Source organism: Canis lupus, chromosome 4 (genome assembly GCF_048164855.1).
Source record: "Canis lupus baileyi chromosome 4, mCanLup2.hap1, whole genome shotgun sequence".
Lineage (NCBI taxonomy): Eukaryota > Metazoa > Chordata > Mammalia > Carnivora > Canidae > Canis > Canis lupus.
Genome location: NC_132841.1, coordinates 78038720 through 78064151, shown reverse-complemented (window position 1 = coordinate 78064151; position 25432 = coordinate 78038720). Strand labels below are relative to the sequence as shown.

The 25432-nt window shown below is 33.9% G+C and overlaps 1 long non-coding RNA gene across 5 annotated transcripts in view; it reads left to right on the top strand.

Annotated features, from left to right (window-relative positions):
* Positions 1-25432, top strand: part of LOC140632712 (uncharacterized) — a 141893-nt gene that overhangs the window by 69190 nt on the left and 47271 nt on the right. For 3 of the 5 annotated variants that reach the window (XR_012030363.1, XR_012030364.1, XR_012030360.1), the window contains 4 exons: positions 1860-1884; positions 6734-6924; positions 13030-13136; positions 21479-21669. This is a non-coding gene — a long non-coding RNA (uncharacterized lncRNA). Of the gene's footprint in view, positions 1-993; positions 1245-1859; positions 1885-6733; positions 6925-13029; positions 13137-21478; positions 21670-25432 lie in introns of those variants that run through there. The other 2 variants (XR_012030361.1, XR_012030365.1) reach the window with 2 other exon arrangements.

The following is a 25432-nucleotide window of genomic DNA, read 5'->3' as shown; positions in this document are numbered from 1 at the left end:
TGTGTTGTTGTTGTTGTTGTTGTTTTCTGTAGAGCAGTTCAACTAGCAGTGAAATCCTCAGCTTTGTTTGAGAATCTTTAAATCTCCCCTTTTATTCAATAGATAGTTTCAGATATAGAACTCTTGCGTTACTGTATTTTTTTCTTTTATTATTTTGGCTATATCATTCCCCTGCCTTCTGACTTGTATGGTTTCTGATGGAAAAAAAAAAAAAACCGTCAATCTTGTAGTGAATTCTTATGTATGATAAATTGTATTTCTCATGCTAATTTCAAGGTTCTTTTTTTGTAAAAATGTTTATATTGTGTCTTGGTGTGGATCTTTTATCCTATTTGGAGTTCATTGAGCCTTTAGATATGTATATTAATGTTTTTCACCAAATTTGTGAAGTTTTGGTCCATCATGTCATCAAATATTCTCTCCATGCCTTTTTCTTTCCCATTTTATTCTGGTACTCACACACACATCATGATGTGCCACAGGTCTCAAATAATTTTGATTCTTTAAAATTCTTTTCTCTTTCTGTTTCTCAGACTGAAATAATCTTAATTATCATATTATATTACTCAGATAATCTCAATTTAGTTACCTTCAAATTTGGTGTTTATTTCTTCTGCCAAGTGAAAACTGCCCCGGGGGACTTGTAGTGAATTCTGCATGCTATTTATTGTGATTTCCAACTTCTGAATTTCTATAATTTTTAAATGATTGCCATGTCTTCATAGATGTTCCACATTTCATAAATACCATTCTTGTTCTTTGCTCAGTACCACAGACATGCTTTCCTTAAGTTCTTTTAATATATTTAAGATAACTGTTTTAATGTCTTTATTGAGTGTTAAGTCCAGCCACCAACTTCCTAAGGGACAATTTTTATTTACTCTTTTCTTTTTTCTCTTTTCTCTCTTTCTCTCTTCCTTCCTTCCTTCCTTCCTTCCTTCCTTCCTTCCTTCCTTCCTTCCTTTCTTTTTTCCTTTTCTTTCTTTCTTTAAGGAGAGAGAGGGACAGAGAAGATCTTGAGCATGTTCCATGTCCAGCATGGAGCCCATTGTGGAGTTTGATCTCACAGCCCTGAGAGCACAAACTGAGCCAAGATCAAGAGTCAGATGTTTAACTGATTAAGCCACCTGGGCATCCCTTGACTACTTCCTTTTCTTTGTATTGGTCATATTTTCTTATTTCTTTGTATATTTTGTATTTTTTAAATGGATATATTAAATAACATGACAGTTCTGGAAACCTGATCTCCCCCAGTATTTGTTGTTATTGTTGTTTGTTTAGAGATATCTAAGTTAATTATGTAAAGAATATATTCTTTCTGTAATAGAATTTCCACTGAAGTTTGTTTGGCCACATTAGTGGACAGCTAATGATCTTTAGATGTTTGTAATTAGGTTTATTTGCTTGTTGCTGAGAATTTCTTCATGTAGAATGTGATTATGTCTACAACTCAGGGAAACACTCAGGCTTTAACTTGTGTATAACCTTCTAGGAATATGTGAAAATTATTCTGCCTTATGTGGATATCTTTTTCCCCTAGATTTTTTCATTAAGCCTTATGGTTAACTTATTGTTTGCTCCAGTTTTTACTCACCACCTGGGACATTTGTAATGTTAAAAAATTGCCACTGATTGTTTCAAACAAATATTCACCAGAAACATATCTGGCCCCTGGAGAATTCTGAGTCAGGTCAAATAAAGACAAGTTTTTTAGTACAAATTTCAGGGAATAACCAGAGAGATCAAATATGAACAATTGAGAATGGGGCTTTAAAGGAGCTTGATATCATTTGCATCTTCTAATGCTGTCATGCTGCTGATTTTCACTGTGATTTCAGGCCGTTGTTTTTCTTTTTGAGTTGTGAAGAGAGAGAGAACAGTCAGGTAAGTTAAATGTCATTATGCTTAATGCCCTGGTGCCTTCATTTCTAGGTTTCTTTACTTGGGGTCCTCAGCCAAAGTAGTCTTCAACACCTCCTTGTTAGGGTAACAAGAGAATACTTAACAAGGCTTTCCCCACTCTGGCCCAATAGTACTTTTCTACTTTCTACTGTTTTCCTCCTCTTTTCCTACTATCCACCATCCACCCCTAGCCTCAGGGTCCATAAATGTGCAGGAATATTTTGCTTAATGATCCATGTACTGTAATACAATTTTCATGTCTCTGCTGATCTATTTGATCTTTGACTAGCATACCATTCATTGGGAGGGGAGATGAAATGCAGTGTTGTCACTTTCTGCTTAGGTGGTTACTTATAATATTTCAGTAAATGACTAAAGGTTTATCTTTTTTATTTAGGCTTGCTGTTTTTAATCAGTTACTCTAAAATATATATCTCTAGCTCAGTTGTACTCTATACAGTACAATTCTGAGTGTATATATATATATATATATATCCCAGTCAGGAAATCCCTGGGTGGTGTGTGTATGTGTATATATATATATATATATATATATATATATATATATAGTTATCTGCATCCATATTAAGTTAATTATGAGTTAATACTAATGTCTGTGACTCTAATTAATGACCACATATACTGGATCTCCTGGGTAGCTCAGTTAACCAAGTGTCTGCCTTTGGCTTAGGTCCTGATCTCAGGGTCCTGGGATCAAGCCACAGTTGGGATCCCTGCTCAGTAGGGAACCTGCTTCTTCCTCTCCATCTGTAGCTCCCCCTGCTCTCTCTCTCACTCTCTCTCTCTCTCTCTCTCTTTCTCTCTATCAAATAAACAAAATCTTTTTTTTTAAATAACCACATGTATTATTTTAGGCTCTTTCTCTTACTTATGTGCAATCTCCCATTCCAAAAGTGAGAAAACTGACTCCTACCATCCTTAATCCATTTACTTAGTTCTTCAATGTATTTGTACTGTGGTACAAGAATTATTGACCTATACCCCATGAAAAACGACTTTATCAACTCGATAGTTTTTTTTTCTTTTTTTAAAATTATTTATTTATTCATGAGAGACAGAGAGAGAGGCAGAGACACAGATAGAGAGAGAAGCAGGCTCCATGCAGGGAGCCGGATGTGGGACTCAATCCTAGAACTCCAGGATCATGCCCTGCGCTGAAGGCAGATGCTAACCGCCAATCCACCTAGGCATCCCTCAATACAGTTCTCATGTACAGTTTCCATTGCCTCTAGTCTTAGAGATTACATTCATTTCCAAAATTACCTAGATTAGATTATTAGATTAATCTCTCATATCTTTTCCAGTGAGGTTAATATGTTTCAAATACAGTTAATTTTTCTCAATACTCTGAATTCCATCCTGTAATTCTCTGTTCTCTAAAGGACTTAACTTTCTTTTCATTTGTTAGGATTCTAGCATTGTACTTTAAAATTCTGAGTATTGACAAATGTATTGTCTTTACTGTCTCATACACTGTAGTTTAACCACACTGAAAATTTCTCCTGTGCTTCAGTTATTCAACCTTCTCATTACCTTCACATGGACACATGGGAATGACTAATTTGTTTACAATCTTTACAGTCGGGGGATCCCTGGGTGGTTCAGCAGTTTAGCGCCTGCCTTCGGCACAGGGCATAATCCTGGGGTCCCAGTATCTAGTCCCACATCGGGCTCCTGCATGGAGCCTGCTTCTCCCTCTGCCCCCCTCTCTCTCTCTCTGTCTCTCTCTCTCTCTGTCTCATGAATAAATACATAACATCTTTAAAAAAGAAATAAAAACAAAATCATTACAGCCTTACCTTTTCCAGAATATCATGTAAATGGAAAAAATAGTTTCCACTGCTGTGCATGCTTGCCAGCAATCAATATCGCCAGGTTTTGGATTTTAGCTATTCCGATAGAGATGTACCTATGTGGTGTTATTGTTCCATTTCGTAAATCCCTAATGACAAATGATTCTGAGCTTGAGTTCAAGTGATTAGTTGCCCTCTGAGCATCTTCTTTGGTAAGTGTCTATTAAGATATTTTGCACATTTCAATTGTTTTGTTTTATCATTTAGTTTTAAGAGTTCTCTGTATGATTTACATACAAGTTCTGAACAGATTTTTTATTGAAGTAAAATTAACTTGCAATATTTGTTTTAGGTATACAATATAATGAATTAACAATTCCATATATTATTTCTACATATTATTAAGTACTCATCAAGATAAGTGAAATCTTAATCTCCTTTATCTATCTTACCTCCCCTCTGGCAGCCAACAAAGTGATGGCTACAGTTTATTGTCTGTATTTAAGAGTCTGTTTATTTCCTATGTTTGTCTGTTATTTTTTTCTTAAATCCACATAAATGAATCATATTTGTCTTTCTTATTTTGCTTAGCATTATACTCTCTAGGTCCATCTAGACCTAGACCATGCTGTTACAAATGGCAAAATCTCATTTGTTTTTATGGCTGAGTAATATTCCTTTGTGAATACGTGTCTGTGTGTATGTGTGTGTACACATACACATCTTTATCCATTCATCTGTTGATGGACTTGCATTGGTTCCTTATTTTAGCTATTGTAAATAATGCGACAGTGAACATAGGGGTGCATATCTTTTTGAATTAGTGTTTTTATTGGGGGAGGGGTAAAAACCCAGCAGTAGAATTACTGGACCATATGGAAATTCTATTTTTATTTATTTATTTTTTTTAGTAACTTCTGTACTATCTTCTATAGTGCATGCTCCAATTTGAATTACCAACAGTGCACCAGGGTTCCTTTTCTCCATATCCTTATGAACACGTTATTTATGTTTTTGATTCTAGTCATTCTGGAAGGTGTAGTTTTGATGCACATTTTCCTGATGATTAGTGATGTTGAGTGTCTTTTCATGTCTTATGTTGGCCATCTGTATGTACTCTGAAAAAATGCTTGATCAGGTTTTCTGCTCATTTTTAATAGGATCATTGGGAAGGTTTTTGTGTGTATATTTTGAGTTGTGTAAGTTCTTTATATGTTTTAGACATTATCCCCTTATTGGATGTATAATTTGCAAGTATCTTCTTCTAGTCAGCTGCTTTTTTTGTTGATAATTTCCTTTGCTCTGCAAATGGTTATTTTGGTGTATTCTCAGTAATTATTTTTGCTTTTGTCTTCCTTGCCTGAGGGAATCCATCTGTAAAAATGTTGTTAAGCTGGCATCAGAGAATTTACTGCCTGTGTTTTTGTCTAGGAGTCTTATAATTTTAAGTCTCACATTCAGGTGTTTAAAACATTTTTAGTTTATTTTTGTGTATGGTATAAGAGTTTCCCAGCACTATTTGTTGAAGAGATTGTCTTTTCCCCATTGTACATACTTGCTTTTGTCACAGATTAATTGACCATATAAATGTAGGTTTACTACTGGGCTTTCTATTCTGTTTCATTGAACTATTTTTGTACCAGTATAATACTGTTTTATTACAGCTTGAAGTATATCATGAAATCTGGAATTATGATACTTCCAGCTTTGTTCTCTTTTAAGATTGCTTTGGCTATTCTTCGTTTTTTTTTTTTTTTTCATACAAATTTCAGTATTATGTGTTCTAGCTTTGTGAAAAATGTAGTTGGGGAAGCCTGAGTGGCTCAGTCTGTTAAGTGTCTGACTGATTTCTATTCAGGTCATGATCCCTGGGTCTTGGGATTGAGACCTGCTTTGCGCTCCACGCTCAGCAGGGAGTCTACTTGAGGATTCTCTTTCCTTCTCCCCTGCCCACTCTCTCTTGCTCACTCTGTAAAATAAATTAACCTTTTAAAATATGTTGGCATTTTTGTAGAGATTGCATTAAATCTGGATTGCTTTGGGTAAAATGTATGTTAGCAATATTGTTTTTTTCAATTCACTATCATGGGATATCTTTCCATTTGTTTGTGTCATCTTCAATTTTTTTCTTAGCGTTTTATAGTTTTTAGAGGACAGATTTTTCACCACCTTGGTTAAGTTTATTCCCAGGTATTTTATTACTTTTGATGTAATTTTAAATGGTATTCTTTTAATTTCTCTGCTACTTCATTTTTAGTCTATAAAAAAAATGATAGAAATGCAACCAATTGAATACAAAAGAATTATCCTCTGACTTTACTAAATTCATTTAACATTTCTAATACATTTTTGTGTGTGTGCATGGAGTCTTTAGGGTTTTCTATATGTAGTATCATGTATTCTGCAAATAAAGTTTTATGTATTCCTTACCAATTTGGAATTTATTTATTTATTTATTTATTTATTTATTTATGTATGTCTGATTGTTGTGTCTGGCACTTCCAGTGTTATGTTGGTTGAATAAAAGTGATAATGTCTATACTTGTCTTTTTCCTGATTTTAGAGGAAAAGCTCTCATTTTTTTCACAACTATGATATTAGCAATGAGTTTTTCACATATGGCCTTTAGTATGTTGAGATGTTATTTCTAAACCTACCTTGTTGGAAGTTTTTATCATGAATGGATATTGTACTTTGTCAAATGCTTTATCTGCATCTTTCAAGATGATCATATGATCATCCTTGATCATCTATGTTTTTTATCCTTTCTCTTACTAATGAAATGCATCACACTGATCAGTTTGCAAATATGGAATACCCTTATATCCTTGGAATATCTTTATCATGCATGACCCATCATAGCTTGATTGCATCTGCACCAATTCTGTTTCTAAATAATGTCGCATTTACATTTACAAGTTCAAAATGGACATGTATTTTGTTTGTTGAAGTTTCTTGGTAAGTCACCCTATTCTGTTCAAAAGCATGGAAAACATGATTCCCTGATTTTTGAATAGCTGTTGGAAAACAGGATCCCTCACAGTTAAGATATAAGAAGCACATAAAGGAAGAAGAGGCAACATGGCCACAGAAGCAGAGACTGGAAGTATATGGCCATAAGCCAAGATCCTGGAAGTGCAAGAAATGGAGTCTCCCCTCAAAGTCTCTCTCCCAAGGAAGCATGGCCTTGCTGAACCTTTCATTTCAGGTCAGTGAAATTGATTTTTAACCTCTAGCTTTCAAAACTGTAAGATAATATATTTCTATTGTTTTAAGTCTTAAGAGTTTATGATGATTTGTTACAGCAGCCCTAAGAAATTAATAAAGCTATTTTTTCCATTCCTAACATCATAAAGAACCTTTCTTGACTCTTCATTGTGAGAATCTAGTGGTATTTCTGGAAATAAAACCCATGAAATTTTGGGGTTCCCTCAAACTGTAGCACCCAGAAATTTCTCATTCATTCAGGACTCTGCGGACTAACCAAATCGATATTATCATTAAAGATGCCTTACCATTTTCTGGCTCCTGTAGTTTTTTTCTCTGCTTAAGCAGATCCTTTGAGTTCACCTGCTTTTCTTGACTTTGGGATGGTGATTTGCCCTACAGACTAGATTCCAGATCGAGCCACAGAAGATACATTAATTTCTAGGTTTTTCAGGATTTTCCTGTTGTGTGTCTTAGAGGGATGACTTCAGTGTTTTTCATGTGTTAGAGCTGAAACCAGAACCTTTGTTAGGTATATCTTTTAAATTGTAAGCAAAATAACTTTTAAGTTCTACAGTGAAAAAATTCACTGTAGATTGTCTAAATTCATTTCGAAAGCAAAAGAAATGAAGATAAAGGATTGCATTTTGTGAAAATCATTAAGTCATGTTTTCCAATTAGATACAGTGTTTAATTTGGACTTATTTATGAAATATCTGTTCAGTAAATTACCTCCCTTTTTCCATTTCATACAGTTACCTATTGTTTGATTTTAAAGCTCTAATAGAGTTTTAGATTTCTCCTAGAATTGTTTTTGTGTGTTGATATTATTCAGATATCATTAGCAGATACTGTATAATTAAAATGTGGGTTTGCTCTCCATAAGTGCTTTATGTATAAATGCATTGTATGATGTTCTTCTATAAACTGAAGAAAATGAGCATTTAAATATTTGCAAGTTTTATTTCTGGAAAGAATATACAATGGTTAAAAATAATTAAGAAAATAATGGAGTGAATCTATCTTTAATGAGCTCTCTTTTATTGTGTATATTTATCTTTCACAATCATAATTAATACTGAGATGCAATTTGTTAGCAAAATACTGAACACATTTCATTTGCAGAAGAATCTCCTTTAATAGTATTAGTCAAAATGTATTATAAATAATTTGCATTTAGTACAAACATTTTCTATTTTAATGATCAAGTTAGTTTTCATATTTCATTTTTAATATGCATTTCACTTTATATCATTGCCAACATTGTCCTTGTCACAAGTAAGGGTACCAATGGACAAAAGTTATTCTACTTTCACTGTTGAAGAAGATTTTTTTTTCATCAAAACTATAAAATGTTTTATATGAATAGTTATTTTCAACAGAACAGTGCGATATTTTGATTAGGTAATATTCTAACAGGTACATTCATATGACAGAGCTCTGCAATTTTTACATGTACAGATTGTTGTATAGTAATTGTACCACAATTAAATAGTTAAAAACATGATAGGAGAAAACTAGGGTAGTAGATACACTTGTTGGCAGAGAATTTTCATGTATCGTATTTGGTGTTGTGAATAACAATGCAAAGGGCACAAAGGACACACTGCAGAGAGGCGCATAGCTTGGCTTGGTGGCTGTTTGGAAAGGCTTACAGAGGATTTCAATGTGAGATGAAGCAGAGGGATAAATAGTGTATTAGGTTCCTAGAGCTGCAATAATACTTAACCACAAACTGGGTGGCTTCAAGTAGAAGTTTGATCTCTTATACTTTGGAAGGCAAGAAGGCTGAAATGAAAGTGTCAGCCCTGTCACACTCTCCCTGTAGTTTTCAGGAGAGAATTCTTTTTTGCCTTTTCTTAGCTTTGGCAATTTGCTAATAATCCTTGGCTCATAGCTACATCATAACAATTTCTGCCTCTATCTTTACACAGCCATCTTTAACTCCTTTGTAAGATCAAAGACAAAGAAAAACACAGAGAAGAGTTGGACTTAGGGTTCTCTTATCAAGCATGACCCCATCATAATCTATTTCTATTCTGTTCAAAAGCATGGAAAATACGTGATTTCCTGAATTTTGGTAAACAGTCACTCATAGTTAAGACATCTTGGGGAATCCTAAGGCATGGCAGGTTCCACCTGTCTATAGACCATGCTCTTATGTCTTTTGGGAAAATGGGTGAACTTTTGTAATTGCAGTGGCCACTTTGAGACACCTTTAACTTATGAGGGTGACCCTCAAGGTGGTCTTATCTAAGAGAGGATCTCAAACCTCTCAAAGACAAAGGAATGGATACCTCAGTATTCAGAAAGTTCTAAAAGATACAATGACTACAAAAATAGCTCTAAAAATAATTATGGTATGGAAATAGAAAACTTTTAGAAAGCAGAGGCACCTGGGTGGCTCAGTTGGTTAAGCATCTGACTCGACTTTTGGTTTCTGCTCAGGAGGTGATGAGATTGAGCTCAGCATTGGGCTCCATGCTCAGCCATGGTCTCTGCTTGAGTTTCTCTCTCCCGCTGCCCTCACTTGCTCTCTCTCTCTAAAGTAAATCTTTAAAAAAATAAATAACAATAAATAAACTTCTCCAAAAACAAAGTTGGCCCTCTAAGCAAGTAACCTTAATATAGCCTATATACACACAATTTGATCCAACTATTCTTTTGAGTTTTGTACCTGCCATATACACACACATAAACGCACAGAAATATGTAGAGTTCTATGTAGTTGGGTTACGGAAAAAATAAATGCTTACATATTTGTAAAACTTTAAGAAATACAGAAATTAACCCAAAGGTTTTTCAGGTTCACATGACCTTGAGTAATCTATAATAAATAAAAGCTAGTTTGTCTGTTGATTTAATAAAAAACAGGCTTGTCTTCAGAAATGTCAATATTAAATGTAATTCCAAACATATAACTTATTCTACTTTGGTTTACTAATCAAATAGGCCCAATATCTATGTCAAAAATTTATCATCAAGAAAAATGAGATTAGTTATTTAATGTGCAATCCAAGCATATTGGGTAACAACAAATATTTTAAATAAATGTAAATAAGCCCAAAGTTTCTACTCAGTTATACTAAGTAATAGCTAGATTATTTCCAAATAATATAAACAAATTTATCAACTTGGCTTTTTAATTTTTACAGAAAGACAGAAGATAGTAATATGTTTTTCACCACATTAAAAAAATTATACTATAAAAAAAGTCTTTATCATTACATATTAACTTTCCAGTAATCAGATGATTGCTTCTTAGTTTTCAGTAGGAATTATGGATTATAAGGGCTAAGAATTCAAATTAATATGTGTAAGTAAAACTAATAGAAATAAAGAATAAAAGAAACCAATTGTGCATAAAAAGTTAAAAAATAGTGTTTTTTGGATAAGCAATGATTTAAAGGACGTGGATTTTTGTTTTGTTAAAGGGAAATATTTATTGTCTGAAAATATTCCAGGATAAGAAAGTTGCAGAAGGTTGGTGGAAAATAGATCCTGAGAAAGAAACTTTATGTGGTCAAGCTAAAATAGAAATGGCTTTAAAAAATTAAAAAAAATAAAATAAAATAAAATAAATAAATAAATAAATAAATAAATAAATGATTTAAGTTAGAGAGTTTTAATATCAAATGTACACTGTTATAGAATTCAAATTCAGTTTTCTCTCTGTTAAAAGGACAAAGTATTTTTAAAAATTATTACTCTGATCTCAATAAGAAATTATGAACACAATTTCTTTACCTTTAATGTAATCTACCTAGAAAACAAGGCTCCTGTTTCTGATGAAACCATTTCAGACTTTGATTACTTAGGAAAATAGCTAAGGCTTTTTACAACTATATAACTTTCTGTATTTACCTTTGAAATCTGTTGTCACTTTGAATGGATACCTATTGTTTCATAGTGACCCTATTTCTTGAAATATCTTAAATATTTTGACATTTTAAACTTCTCAATATCAAATTCTGAATTAATGGAAAGAGAAATGTTATTTGATACATAAAGTAATTTTTAACTTTCTTAGACCACATTTTTATGGCCTATGTATGTCATTAAAATAAGTGATTCAGAAATTATATGAAATTTCTAAAAATCTGATATTCTGATATGTTATCAGTCATAATTTGTTATTGTTTTAAAATGTATGTCACTGAGATAACAAATTTCCTTGTAAATTATAATGAACTCATCAAATTTTTGGTTATGGCCATTTTTAAGTCCTTTGTCACTCACAGTTACTGTTTTACTCTGAGGCTCTTGGAAAAGACCCTGACTACTACTCTAAAATGTAGGTTTCTGGTAACTTTAATAAGACAGAACTGAGTAAAAGTTTCTAAAATTCTAATGAAAAATTGATTCATAGGGGATCCCTGGGTGGCGCAGTGGTTTGGCGCCTGCCTTTGGCCCAGGGCACGATCCTGGAGACCCGGGATCGAATCCCACGTCGGGCTCCTGGTGCATGGAGCCTGCTTCTCCCTCTGCCTGTGTCTCTGCCTCTCTCTCTTTCTCTGTGATGACTATCATAAATAAATAAAGAAAAAAAATATTTAAAAAAATTGATTCATAAAGCTGCTAATCCAAGTTGAAGCAAAATAAGAGCTATAATTCTTATGACTTCACTTAAAACGTTGCTGTTTTAATTTTTTTTTTATTTTTTTATGATAGTCACAGAGAGAGAGAGAGAGAGAGGCAGAGACACAGGCAGAGGGAGAAGCAGGCTCCATGCACCGGGAGCCTGATGTGGGATTCGATCCCGGGTCTCCAGGATCGCGCCCTGGGCCAAAGGCAGGCGCTAAACCGCTGCGCCACCCAGGGATCCCAACGTTGCTGTTTTAATGTGTGCTTTCCAGATTTACAAGGCCCCCTTTTCTATCTTTTAAGCAAACTATAGCTTACTGTAATTTGGTAAAGTAGATTTTTGCAACAAGCAGATACGTTTATCTTTTTCTCACTACCTGATCTCTGCAGAATGCAGAAACTTATTAAATATTCTTATTTTTCATGACAATATATCTATTTGCATAAGTTGAATAAAAGTCTGTTTCTGTGTCAGGATACAGTTAGACAAATCCTTAGCTTGGCTTCCTATTCTTGAGATGGTTTTAAGAGTCCAATCTGAGATTCCTTATGAAAAGTTTCATCAAATTAGGTTTAAGAACACCTATATCTGGTCAATCACATTTCTTGCTGCACTTTTGTAAATAATCAAACCAAGTGTTTTGAAACTAGACTTCTTCGCAAATAAGTTAGTCTTATTATCTTACTATGATTATCTATGATAAATATTAGATTATGTTTCAATAATATACCCTGGTAGATATCAGTTTTTAGTTCTGTAATGACTGTATTTGAGGTTTTGTTACCTACTTGTAAATTTCAGAGAATTCACCACAATAAATTGTATGTGGACAACTTTATGCCTATTGCTGTATGAGCAACTCAAGGAAGTTCAACAGAGGACCTGCTGAAATCATCAAACATTGTTAAACTAGAAAAACCCATTAGAATAAAACTGCCATCCTCATATTACCATCTCAAGATGTTTTGAAACCACTCTAGAGTGGGTGTTCTCCAAATTCAAATGTATAATTTTCTTAAACTACAATTTATATGAAAATTTTTAAAAAACTAACTCTACCTACCCAATTATTCCCATCATATAAAGGTCTAATTTAGGTAGAAGCTCTGCTGCAATATTGTCTCTTGATTTACAACAGGATAAATCTGAGAATGTTTTAAGTAATCATGAGAATGTGTCTGCTAATACATCATGCTATACTCATGAAAATAACTCAAAAAATTAAAACCCAAGTATACATTATTCAAAAAATTGATTTCGAAAATTAAAATCTGAATATAAATGGTTAAATCTTGGCTCCAGGAATTCACTCCAAGAAATTTTTAATCATTGGCTATTATTCCATTTATTCACCATATTGACCTATATAACACATTATATATTCCCAGGGATTTTAACACCTATCAGCACGTATTCACATACCAAGTGGTATCTATCACGATCAGACAACTAGATGAAACCTAATCATGGTAGAGTTCCTGACACTGTATAGGAAGACACTGAACTCATCTTCTCCCATAGACATGCGAAATCTACACCTACATATAAAGCAATCATCTGGAAGGAAAACTGAAGGCTGATTGAAAACTCTTTGCACAACAAATGATAGAAGGAAAACATGGAGAAAGGTAAGAAAAACATGGTAATGAAGAGAACCACACCCTCCTTGACAATCTGTAGGAAGGAGGAATATCACTGAGGAGCCCATGTGCAGACTCACCCACCTGGGTCACAGAGAAAAAACGAAAAACCTCATTTAAAAGGCAACAGGATTATAGGTGAAGGAAATTCACTTACTAGTCCTAAAGAGCCCAACAAGTAAGAATTTCTGATATTTTTCTCTGAGATTGAGGTACCTTTGAATACTATATTTTATGTTCCTTTAGCTTAATAACATGGGTGGAAATAGGGTCCAGGTGGGATCCCTGGGTGGCGCAGCGGTTTGGCGCCTGCCTTTGGCCCAGGGCGCGATCCGGGAGACCCTGGATCGAATCCCACGTCGGGCTCCGGGTGCATGGAGCCTGCTTTTCTCTCTGCCTGTGTCTCTGCCTCTCTCTCTCTCTCTCTCTCTCTCTCTCTCTCGCTATCATAAAAAAAAAAAAAAAAAAAAAAAAAGTTTAGAAATAGGGTCCAGGAACTCTAGCCAACCTGCTAACATTGACCCTGTGTACCCTGGGCTCCTGATCCATGCCACCTCCTGGTATCCCACCAAGGGGTCCCCAATGTGTCATACCCCTGGGCCTCCCTGGCTTGTACCCACACCACCTGGCCTGCCAAAAAAATATTTAAATAATTGTACACTGTTATCAAATGTGATTTCTTCCAGGGATGCAAGTGCACCCATAAGTGAATCAACGTTGTGTATTATATTAACAAAATAAAGGATAAAAATCATATAATCATCTCAATAGATGCAGAAAAGGCATTTGATGGAGTTCAACATCCATTTACGATAAGAACTCTCATAAAACTGGGTATATAAGAAACATAACATAAAGCCATATACTGCAAACCCATAGCTAACAACATGCTCAATGATGAAAAGCTTAAACTTTTTAAAATTAAAAATAAAATGCCCAGTCTTGCCATTTATATTCATGAAGTACTGGAAGTCCCATCCAAATCAATTAGGCAAAAAATAAATAAAATCATAGAAGATATCCAGATTGGAAAGGAAGAAATAAAATTATTTGTAGGTGACAGGATACTATATATAAAAACCCTGAATTATATATATATAAATCACAACAACAACAAAAACCCAACTATTAGAACAATTAAATGAATTCAATAAATTTGTAGGAGACAAAATTAACATATAGAAGTTGGTTGTATTCTTTTACACATATAATTAGCTACCAGAAGGAGAAATTAATGGTTCCATGTAAAACTGCATCAAAAAGAAGAAAATACCTAGGAATAAACTTAACCAAAGAGGTTGATGATACAAATGAATGTAAAAATAGTCTGGCTCATGGATTGGAAGAATCAATATTGTTTAAATATGTATACTACCCAAAGCAACCTCTGTACTTAATTCATTCTATTCCCTGTCAAAAATACCAATGACCATTTTTATAAAATTATCATAAAGAAACCTAAAATAGAACTACAAAACACATTGAATAGCCATAGTTATCTTGACAGAGAAGAACAAAAGACTCCCTGGCTTCAAACTATATTACAATGCTGTGGTAATCAAAACTGTATAGTACTCTCATGGAAACAGACACATAGGTCAATGAAATAGAAAGCCCAGAAGTAAAACCATGTATATATGATAAATTAATCTATAACAAATAAGGCATGAATATATAATGGGAAAATGACAGGTTTTTTTTAACAGTTTTCAATAAATAATGCTGGGAAAACTGGACAGTTCATGCAAAAATATGGACAAAAACTTTTATGTAAGACCTGTCACCATAAAACTACTAGAAGAAAATAGGCAGTAAGCTCTTGGACATTAGCAAAATTTGGATTTGTCACTTCAGAAAAGGGCAACAAAAGCTAAAATAAACAAATGAGATTACATCAAACTAAAAAACTTTTTCACAATAATATTGGAAATAATCAACAGAGTGAAAAGGCAACTTACTGAATGGAAGAAGGTGTTTGCAAACATACATCCAATAAGGGGTTAATGTCCAAAATATATAAAGAATTTACACAACTTAATACCAAAATGAACCAAATAAAAAATGAGCAGAGGACTTGAATACACGTTTCCAAAGAAGACAGATAGCCAACAGACACATAAAAAGATGTTTAACATCACTACTCATCATCAGGGAACTGCAAAATCAAAACCACAGTGAGAAAAAAAACAAAAGAACAACAACAAAAAAAAAACACAGTGAGATATGACCTCACACCTGTCAAAAATGGCTATTATCAAAAAGACAAAAAAAAATGATTTTGATGAGAATGGGAAAAAAAGAGGACACTTGTTCACTGTAAATGTAAATTGGTATTGCCACTATGGAAAAAAATTTCAGGTTACTGAAAAATTAAAACTAACATATTATCTAGTAATTCAATTCCTAGGTATTTATCTGAAGAAAATGAAAACACCAATTTGAAGAGAGATTTGCACCCCTAAGTTCATTGCAGTGGTTTTTATGATAGTCGAAGTATGTAAGCAATATAAGTGTTCATGATAGGTGAATCGATCAAGAAATTGTGTGTGTGTGTGTGTGTCTACTGGAATATTACTCAGCTTTAAAAGCAATGAAATCTTATCTATTGCAACAATATGGATGAACCTAGAGGTATTATAATAAGTCATACAGAAAAAGACAAATACCATATGATTTCACTTATAGGTCGTACCTAAAATAACAAAACAAATTAACAAACTCATAGACACAAACAACAAACTGTTGTTTACAAGGTGTGGGGTGTTAAGGGGAGGGCAAAATAGGTAAAGGGGAGTAAGTGGTACACACTTTCAGTCATAAATAAGTCATGGAGAGGTACCACATAGGCAATATAGTCAATAATATTTTAATAACATATATGGTGATAGATGTTAATGACACTTATTTTGAGGATCCTCTTATAATGTATAATTATAAATTATACATTATAAATTATAATTACCTTAAGTTAAATTACCTCGATGTACAACTTAAATTAATAGGATATTATATATCACTTATAGTTCATTTAAAAACTTATAAAAATACTTAAGACTTCCAAATAGTTATGAAAAGCATGAAGATCTAATGTAATGGACACTTCCTGTACATGCCCAGATCCTTTAGATTCTTTTTACCTGTGGGGTCACACCCAGCTCTTGTATGCATTTTCTTCTTACTTTTTCTTAAGATTTTATTTATTTATTCATGAGAGACACACAGAGAGAGGCAGAGACACAGGCAGAGGGAGAAGCAGACTCCAAGCAGGGAGCCCGATGTGGGACTCGGTACCAGGACCCCGGGGATCACGTTCTGAGCCAAAGGCAGACACTCAACCGCTGAGCCACCCAGGCGTCCCTGTATGCGTTTTCTTCCAATTCATGTGCCTAATATGGTCTTTGGATGACTGTTCTTGGCTTGGAACCACTTTACCTCTATATGCAATGATCCTGTAGCTCCTGGTAGGCTTCCAACCCTCAAAGGTAACCCTTAGTCAATGAAGAACTATAAGAGCCTGGCTTATTTTCTTAAATTTTGGAACTAACTCTGAAGTACAATTCATAGCCTAAGGCACCCCTGCAGGGTTAGGCTAGAGCCCATACTTCACATGAAATCATCTACTTAGTTTCCTCCTTTTCCCCACCCTGCTTCTTCTGCCATTGCCCAGCTTCTTCTGGAAACATATTGTTTATAAATTACTTGCACATGTGTTGTCATCTCAGGGTCTGCTTCTAAAGGACCTCATCTAAGACCCTTTATTAACTCTACAAGAATTCAGAAGAATTTTGGTAGAGAGAAAATGGAAATACAGTAATGGGAAATGATCAGAATATACTTAGAGAAGAAAACTCAAAGTTAAAATTTGAATTATATTAAGTACTATTTCAATAAAATAAAGAAAAATTGAGTCCACCAGATCAAACCCCTAGTCCCATAAATACTGAACAACTAAAAGACACTTTATTTAGCAATCAGAGACTGACAGAGTATGGACATGCACCAATGACCCAGAGCAATATTTTATCTAATATACTATATGAAAGTGTATTGAGTACAACACGCATAGCAGGTATACTTCTGCCCTATTTTGCAAATAACTGGAGCTATTACTTCTCATTCAATTATTAGGCAAAAGAACAACAGTATTAGACAAGTTATATCTGAGAAAGTTAAACTCAAAAAACTAGGGATAGAAGGAAACTTCTATCTCTTAATGATGGGCTGTTTTTCCTCTAAGACTGGAAAAAAATCAAGAGTCAAGAATTTCCACCTCATTCTACCCAATGCCATAGAGTAATAAAAATAAATATAAAATTATCTGTGCTACTAAAAGCAAAGCTTTCTTTACTGTCAAAAGACATGATCATATTTGCAGAAAATCAAAGAATACACATACACAAAAGTTTAGAAGCTAAAACTAAGATTTCTAGGAAAAAAACTTTTAACTTTGGATTAGGAAAAAATATCTCAGATATGATACCAATAGAATAAATCAGAAGTTTTTTTTTTTTTTAAGATAAACTGGAATTTATTTTTAAAAAGAAACCAAAATAAAGTGAAGATGGTAGAGTAAGAGGATCTTGGGCTTACCTTCCTCAGAGAGGGAACAAATAGATGTGATACAGCTCACTCTTAAAATGACTTGCACACTGCAGACCAGACATTCCATAACTGAAGATGTAAAGAGAACGCCACATTGAGAAGAGTAAGAGGGGCAGGGACATAGTCAAGAATCAAACCTCTGGTGAGGGACCCAGGAATATCACAGGCACCAAGGCCTCTCCGAGGAGGGGATCAAACCCCACAATGGGTATGCCCAGCCTGAGTCTTGCACCAGAAAGACAAGCGCTTGTAACATCTGGCTGCGAAATCAGCAAAGCTTAATTCCAGGAGAACTAAAAGTCTATAGGAAACCACTATTCTGCTATTAGAGAGCCAGCCAACTATATCACTCAGTAGGAAATAGCGTAGAAAAAGCAATTTGAAAAGTGTCTGGGTTATACTTGAAGGAGATTTATTAACTCATTTTAGGACATATGCTAGAAGAACAGGAATCTGAAGGATCGTCCTCTAGAAACAAAAGTAGTGTAGGGCACCACTTTTCTTACTCTCTTTTAGCCTTGCTGGCTTGATGCTAACGGGAGCCAGTTCTGACAGTCTCCAAGCACGCTAGCACCGCTTGTCCTGCCCTGTCATTCTCCTGCAAACCAGGCCCATCCAACCCACCTGCCCCAGCAGGTACTCCTTCAAAGTGGCTCACACTGCAACACCTGGTAGGCGGTCTTGGTCAGGACTGGAATACCCACAAAGTAACTATTGCCTCACCTCAACCAGCAATCAGGTTACGACTGTTGATCTTCCAAAAGGCTCCTGTCCTGTGAACCCCGCATCAGCACACCTGCAGCAATTTCAATCAGACCTCTCAGTCAGTTTTGCAAGGGACTGGCCTCACTTGCCAGCACATCTATAGCAGCCACAACCCAGCCTCTCAGCTGGTTGAGCTGGGAGTCAGCCCTGCCCAACAGTGGACCTGCAGGAGTCACGGAGAGTTATAAACAGCAGGGCTGAGGGCTCTTGCCATCCACTAGCATGTTCTCAGCGGTTGCAACCTGGTCACAAAAAAAGGTTATATAGGTACTGCTTCCAGTAACTAGGGGGTGTTGCACTACTGGACCCCATACAATGCCTTTGACAGAAGGCCACCATACTCAAGAAAAAGAGATGTAGCTGATCTATGTAATACATATAAGCAGAATCAGACAGACTGAAGAGATAGGAAAATATGTTCCAAATGAAATAAGACAAAACCTCAGAAAAAGAACTAAGCAAAATGGAAATGATCAGTATATCTGATAAAGAGTTCAAAATAATGGCCATACAAAATACTCACTGGAATTAAGAGTAGATAAACTCAGTGAAATCTTCAACAAAGAGATAGAAAATAGTTTTTAAAAGAACCAATCAGAGCTGAAAAAATACAACAAATGATATATACATATGCAGACTGGGTCAGTGATCTGAAAGGATGATGGAAGTATGCAATCTGAACAGAATTATAAAAAGGATAGGTTAAGGAGTCTCTGACAATATAAAAATTAATAATATTAATATAGGGCTCCCAGAAGGAAAAGAGCAAGATAGAGGGGGCATAAAACTTACTTGAAAAAATAACAGCTGAAAACTTCCCCAACCTGGGGAAGGAAATAGACATCAGGTCTCTGGAAGCAAAGAAAGCCCCAAACAAAATGAACCCAAGGAGGTCAACACAGGACACATAGTAATTAAAACATCAAAAGTTAAAGAGAGAATCTCAAAAGCAACAATAGAAAAGCAAATAGGAAAACACCATAAGGCTACTGGCTGAGTTTTTAGCAGAAATTTTGTAGACCAGAAGAGACTAGTGTGACATGTTCAAAGTAACAAAAGGATAAAAATCCTAACAACCAAGAATACTCTACCCCACATGGTTGTCATTCAGAATTGAAAGAGATTTAGAGGTACAAAGTTCCAGCTATAAATAAGTCACAGGGGTGAAAAACAGCATAAGGAATATAGTCAATAGTGTAATCACTTCATATAATCACAGATGGTAGCTACACTTATTGTGATATTTCAGAATCTTTATAATTATTGAATCACAGTGTTTTATGTTGAACATCTGAAACTAATATAGTATGTCAAACATACTTCAACTAAAAATAAAAATTAAAAGTAGAAAGAAAACAGCACCACAGCTTTGAACCTCTAGACAAACATGTTCATAAGAATATGAATAGGCAAGCCATAGATTGGAAGAAAATATTTTCAGATTATATATCTGATAAGACATTTGTACCCAGAATGTATTACTTACAACTCAATAGTAAGAAACTCAATTAAAAATATACGAAATGCCAAACGTTACCCTAAGACATATAAATGCCTAATAAAGGCAATACAAGGTGAATAATCTCATAAATTAGGAAAATGTAGATTAAGCCCACAATTTGTGGACTGTAAACCCAATGCTATGGCTACAATGAAAGACTCAGACAATGGGACGCCTGGGTGGTTTAGCGATTGAGCCAATCGTCTGTCTTCATCTCAGGGCATGATCCCAGGATCCCAGGATTGAGTCCTGCCTGCATCCAGCTCCTTGCAGGAAGCCTGCTTCTCCCTCTGCCTGTGTCTCTGCCTCTCTCTCTGTGTCTCTCATGAATAAATAAATAAAATCTTTTTTTAAAAAAGTTAAAAAAAAAAAAACCCTCATACAATACTAAGTGTTGGTGAGTATGTGGAAAACTAGATTTCTCAGGCATTGCCGGTAGGGATGTAAGAGGCTACAGATACTTTGGTAATCAGTCTGACAATCTATTTAAAGTTTATATTTACTGTATATTTCACTAGTCACAGTCTTAGTAATCTACCCATGAGAAATAAACATGTCTAAAGACACTTAGATTTCATAGCAGAATTATTCATAATAGCCCAAATTGGAAACAAACCAAATGCCTATCAGCTTGTCAGTGCATAAGTGTTATATCCATATAATCCGATTCTGTTCTGCATTAAAAATACTGATGCGTGCTACAACATGGATAAATATCAAAATAACTTTGCTAAATAAACTAAGCCAGTTGCAAAAATAATATTTATTCTATGACACCATTTACCTGAACTTTTCAGTGTTTAACAGGGCAAATTGAAAAATACATAAAGAAGACTACTGGTTGCCTGGGACTGGGTGGTAGGGGGAGAAATGTGAATTATCTGCACAGGCTCCATGGAAGCATGAGGAGTGATGGAAAAGTTTTAAAATTGAATTGTTGTGATAACTGATGAAGGAACAACTCTAGGCATTATACAAAATAATTTTAATATTTTAATAATATTTAATAATATTATTAAATTATAATAATATTTAATAATAATTTAGGCATTTAATAAAATCATTGAATTATTAAAATTATATGTGATGCAATATGAAGAGGACAAATCAAACTAGGCCTTGCAAACAAACCTCTCTACAATATCAAAGCACAGTCTGCATAGCTGGTGAACCATCTACATGAGGTAAACACAAAAGCAGGCGTAGAGTGAAAAGGTTCTAAGCCATCTCACAACAGACCATCAAAACCTTGAGCAAATGACTACTGTAGTTAGTGAGGGCAGTGCCCAATGCTGCTGGGACTCCTTAAAAACCTTGTACATAGGCTATGTTGGGTTATTAACTGAGGAGATGAGAGAGAATAGGAATTAGGTTATTTATAATAATTTATGTTATTTTTAATAACTCTGTTGCAGCCTAGATAAAAACCAGTAACAAAATATAATATATTCACATTTTATAGATGAGGAACTTGACTAAGAAAAATGAAGTAGTTTGCCCAAGGGCTATATACCTATTAGGTGACACAGAAGACTTCTGGATGCTGCAATGTTCAGTTTCTTGATCTAGGTGCTGTGCACGTGAGTGTATTAAATGAATATGCCTCAATCTTTGTAATTATGGTATGTTAACTTCAATGTATATTTCAATAAAAATAGTGGGTTATGAAAAATAAAGCCTAAGGCATTTTAAATTCCTTGTGTTGTAGGGAAATATAAAACAGATATTGAAATTACTAGAAAAAAAGAAAAAGTGGAAATTATAAATGACCTATTTACAAAGTTAAATACCTCCGTATGTAAATGATAAACAAATCCATAAGTAAATGGAGGCAAAGATTGATAAATGTGGAGATAAAAAGATACACATACACTAGGTCTTGAGTTAGATACACGTGGACTTTAACTAAAAACAATGAATAATTTCTATACAATCTCAATTTAATGTACTCATTAATCTTTATTATTCTCTTCCTCTTCCTTTGGGTTTAGTTTGCACTTATTTTTCTTATAATTTTTGAAAATAGTATGTTAGATTATTAGTATATATTTTCTTGGCATTTAAAACTATAATTTTTACTCAGGCAATGCTTTATCAGCACCCAGTAAATTTAGGTATGTGGTTTTAAGCTAATAGGTTTTAAGTGTTTACAATTCTGTTACTAAATAGAAAGCTATGAGATGCCTGGGTGGCTCAGTGGTTGAGCCTTTGCCTCAGGCTCTGATCCCTGGGTCCGGGGATCAAGTCCCACATCAGGCATTCTGCAGAGAGCCTGCTTCTCCCTCTGCCTGTGTCTCTGCCTCTCATGAGTAAATAAAATGTTTAAAATAAATAAACAAACAAGCAAATGAATGGCTAGTGCAAAGAGTATACATTAAATAAAACTTATTAATCATAATTCAAGGTAATTCTTATTTAATCATTAATACAAAAATATACCAAAATGATAGGCAACAAGGAAGATAAAGGGATAAATTAAAAAAGATAAAGAAATTAGTAAGACATTCAATGGAGGTTACCAGATATCTAAAAAGAGATGAACAGTAAAGGTGAATTTACAAACACACATTATCAACATCAGTCACAGTTTGTAACATTTTCTAAGAGTGTATGTAGTCTGGCTAACATATAGGCTGGTATCTTACTAGTTAAGTCCTAACATGTGCTTGAAAAAATAATATCTATGTATTTCATCTAAAACAATCCAATAGAGTTTATCCTGATTTTAAAACTATAAAAATGTAACCAATCTCCTGAGATTTCAGAGTAAATAAAATTAATTCTCAGGACATTAGTTCTGTGATTGAAATTCTTACATCTCTACAGGAAATGAAATTTTCCTACTAAAAGTTCAAGTGATAAATAATTTTTAATAACTGGTGGCTTAGTGTTTTTGATCCTTGCTTTTTCCAATAGTTTTTCATTTTCCCTGAAGGAAGCGTCATATTGTTGCTTTTCCCCCTCAAAATATAGTACTGTTTTCCCTCTCCAACATAAGTGTCTGGAGAGAGTTATGAGCTATTTTAGAAACTGCTAATGAGACATATTCACTTCCATGGCTTCTCTTTTTTTTAATCAATAAGGAAGACGTAATTAAAATATACTTTAGGGTGTGTGATTTCAGGTGACAGGTCAAAAGAATCTCATTTATTCAATAAAGTGAATAAAGCACATAACACATAAATAAATAAAGGGAAAGACTTTGGCTCTCAGGCCTCCCTCATACTCCTTTACACAGTCCATCTCAGTGGAAGAAGAGTGAATTTTCTCTTTAATGAATTTGGAGTTAGAGACTTTGAACTTCTTCCTCCCTCCATTCTAAATAAGATTGGATACAGAGAATAAATATACTGGATACGGAGAATAAATATACTGGTCTGGCCTAAACTTAATGGTAAAGATGATACCTTTATCCATTCAATCTGACCAATGATTTTGATTACAGTAAAAAAAGAAAAAAAAGAAAAAAAAAAAGAAAAAAAAATTAGCAACTATATATTATTAACCCAGACTTCCCATCCCTCCAATCGCTCTCAGGATGCACACAGTGTGATATCCTCTACCTTTGGGAAATAATTGTGGTGGTTCAGTGCTGCCCGTGGTAAAATGAATCCAATATGGGGATCAATATTCAGTATGGCACTGTTTCCCCACATCTAAATCTCCTCGGAATCTGCTCTCCCAGTGATATAGCTGCTGTGTTTATTTTTATATGTCTGATTCTTTCTTTCTTTCTTTCTTTCTTTCTTTCTTTCTTTCTTTCTTTCTTTCTTTCTTTCTTTCTTTTTCTTTCTTTCTTTCTTTCTTCTTTCTTTCTCTTTCTTTCTTTTCTTTCTTTCTTTCTTTCTTTCTTTCTTTCTTTCTTTCTTTCTTTCTTCCTTCCTTCCTTCCTTCCTTCCTTCCTTCCTTCCTTCCTTCCTTCCTTCCTTTCTTCTTCTTCTTCTTCTTCTTTTCTTTCTTTCTTTCTTTCTTTCTTTCTTTCTTTCTTTCTTTCTTTCTTTCTTCTTTTTTTTCTTTCTTTCTTTTTTTTCTTTCTTTCTTTCTTTCTTTCTTTCTTTCTTTCTTTCTCTTTCTTTCGACAGTGGTGGGATGCGGGGGGAGGGAATCTTACACTGGATATGGAGCCTGATGTAGGGAATGATCTCACAGTCCTGAGATCATGACATGAGCCAAAAATCAAGAGTTAGATACTTAACCAACTAAACCACCCAGGTGCCCCTTGGTTTATTTTATAATTTAAAATTTGAAAAAGAAATCAATTTTATTTTTAAAAATAAACAATAAGAATGTAGAAATGTTTGGTGTTCTTTGCTTTATCAGCTTTTAATTTTTTGAAGTTTCCTTTCTAAACAGTTTTCAATATTCAGAAAAAAATTCTGATTTTAAACGATACCAAAAGAAATGTGTATGGAATCATTTGGACTCCGTTTGCCCATGTTCTTCAATACATGTAGCTGATTAAAAAAATAAACAAAAAACTTTCTTTTATTTTTTTGCCACTGTGCTGTGAGAGACACTTTATGTATATATCATGTATTATTATGTGCTAAGCAGAATTAATTGTACAACTGTTGGGATTTTTAGATAATGTATATAAGTATTTCAAATGTTTTCAGGCCCAGAGTTACCTTTTGTGTTTTACTCTTATTGATACTTTCTCCTTGCCTTTGAAGAAAACAAATAAATAGTTTATATAAATGAAGAAAAGAATGAGCCTGAGCTCTTTGACATTGAACTTACATGTCAAATTCTGAAATCTTTAGGAAAAAAAGCACAAAAGGTACTCACTTAGGAAAGTAGCAACAACTGAGATAACACTATTACATAATGACTCTGTAAACACATTAAAGCAAATGCAAGAAAAATCTCTCACATTCCCTTAAAGCTTTAGCCCATTTTAGTTCCAATTAACTTCTGCTAGTTTTAAGTATTTAACTTCTTTTCTTTTCTATTCCAAATGTATTATAAGCATGAGACAAAGTGAATAAGGGAAAGTGGTGTATCGGAAAAAGTTTATTCATCTAATTTTACATGCTGGGTCTTTCAATTATTGCCTATATGACATAGTAAGCCATGCCAACTCTCATATATACATATATATATTTACATATTCTGAATATATACACATATATATTTATATATTCATATTTTATATATAAAACATTCTGAATATATACACATATATATTTATATATTCATATTTTATATATAAAACATTCTGAATATATATAGACTAAGAAGATAATAAAACTAAAAGTTGCTGTGTCTTTCACAAAAGATAAAGAGTATACATATGTCTAGAAAATATTATTCACTTTTGGCAAAAAATCTTTTTTAATGTCAAATTGGAATGCATCAAATTAATTTTTCTAGAGTTATAGATTTGAACTCCTATCATAGTCATATATGTATTACT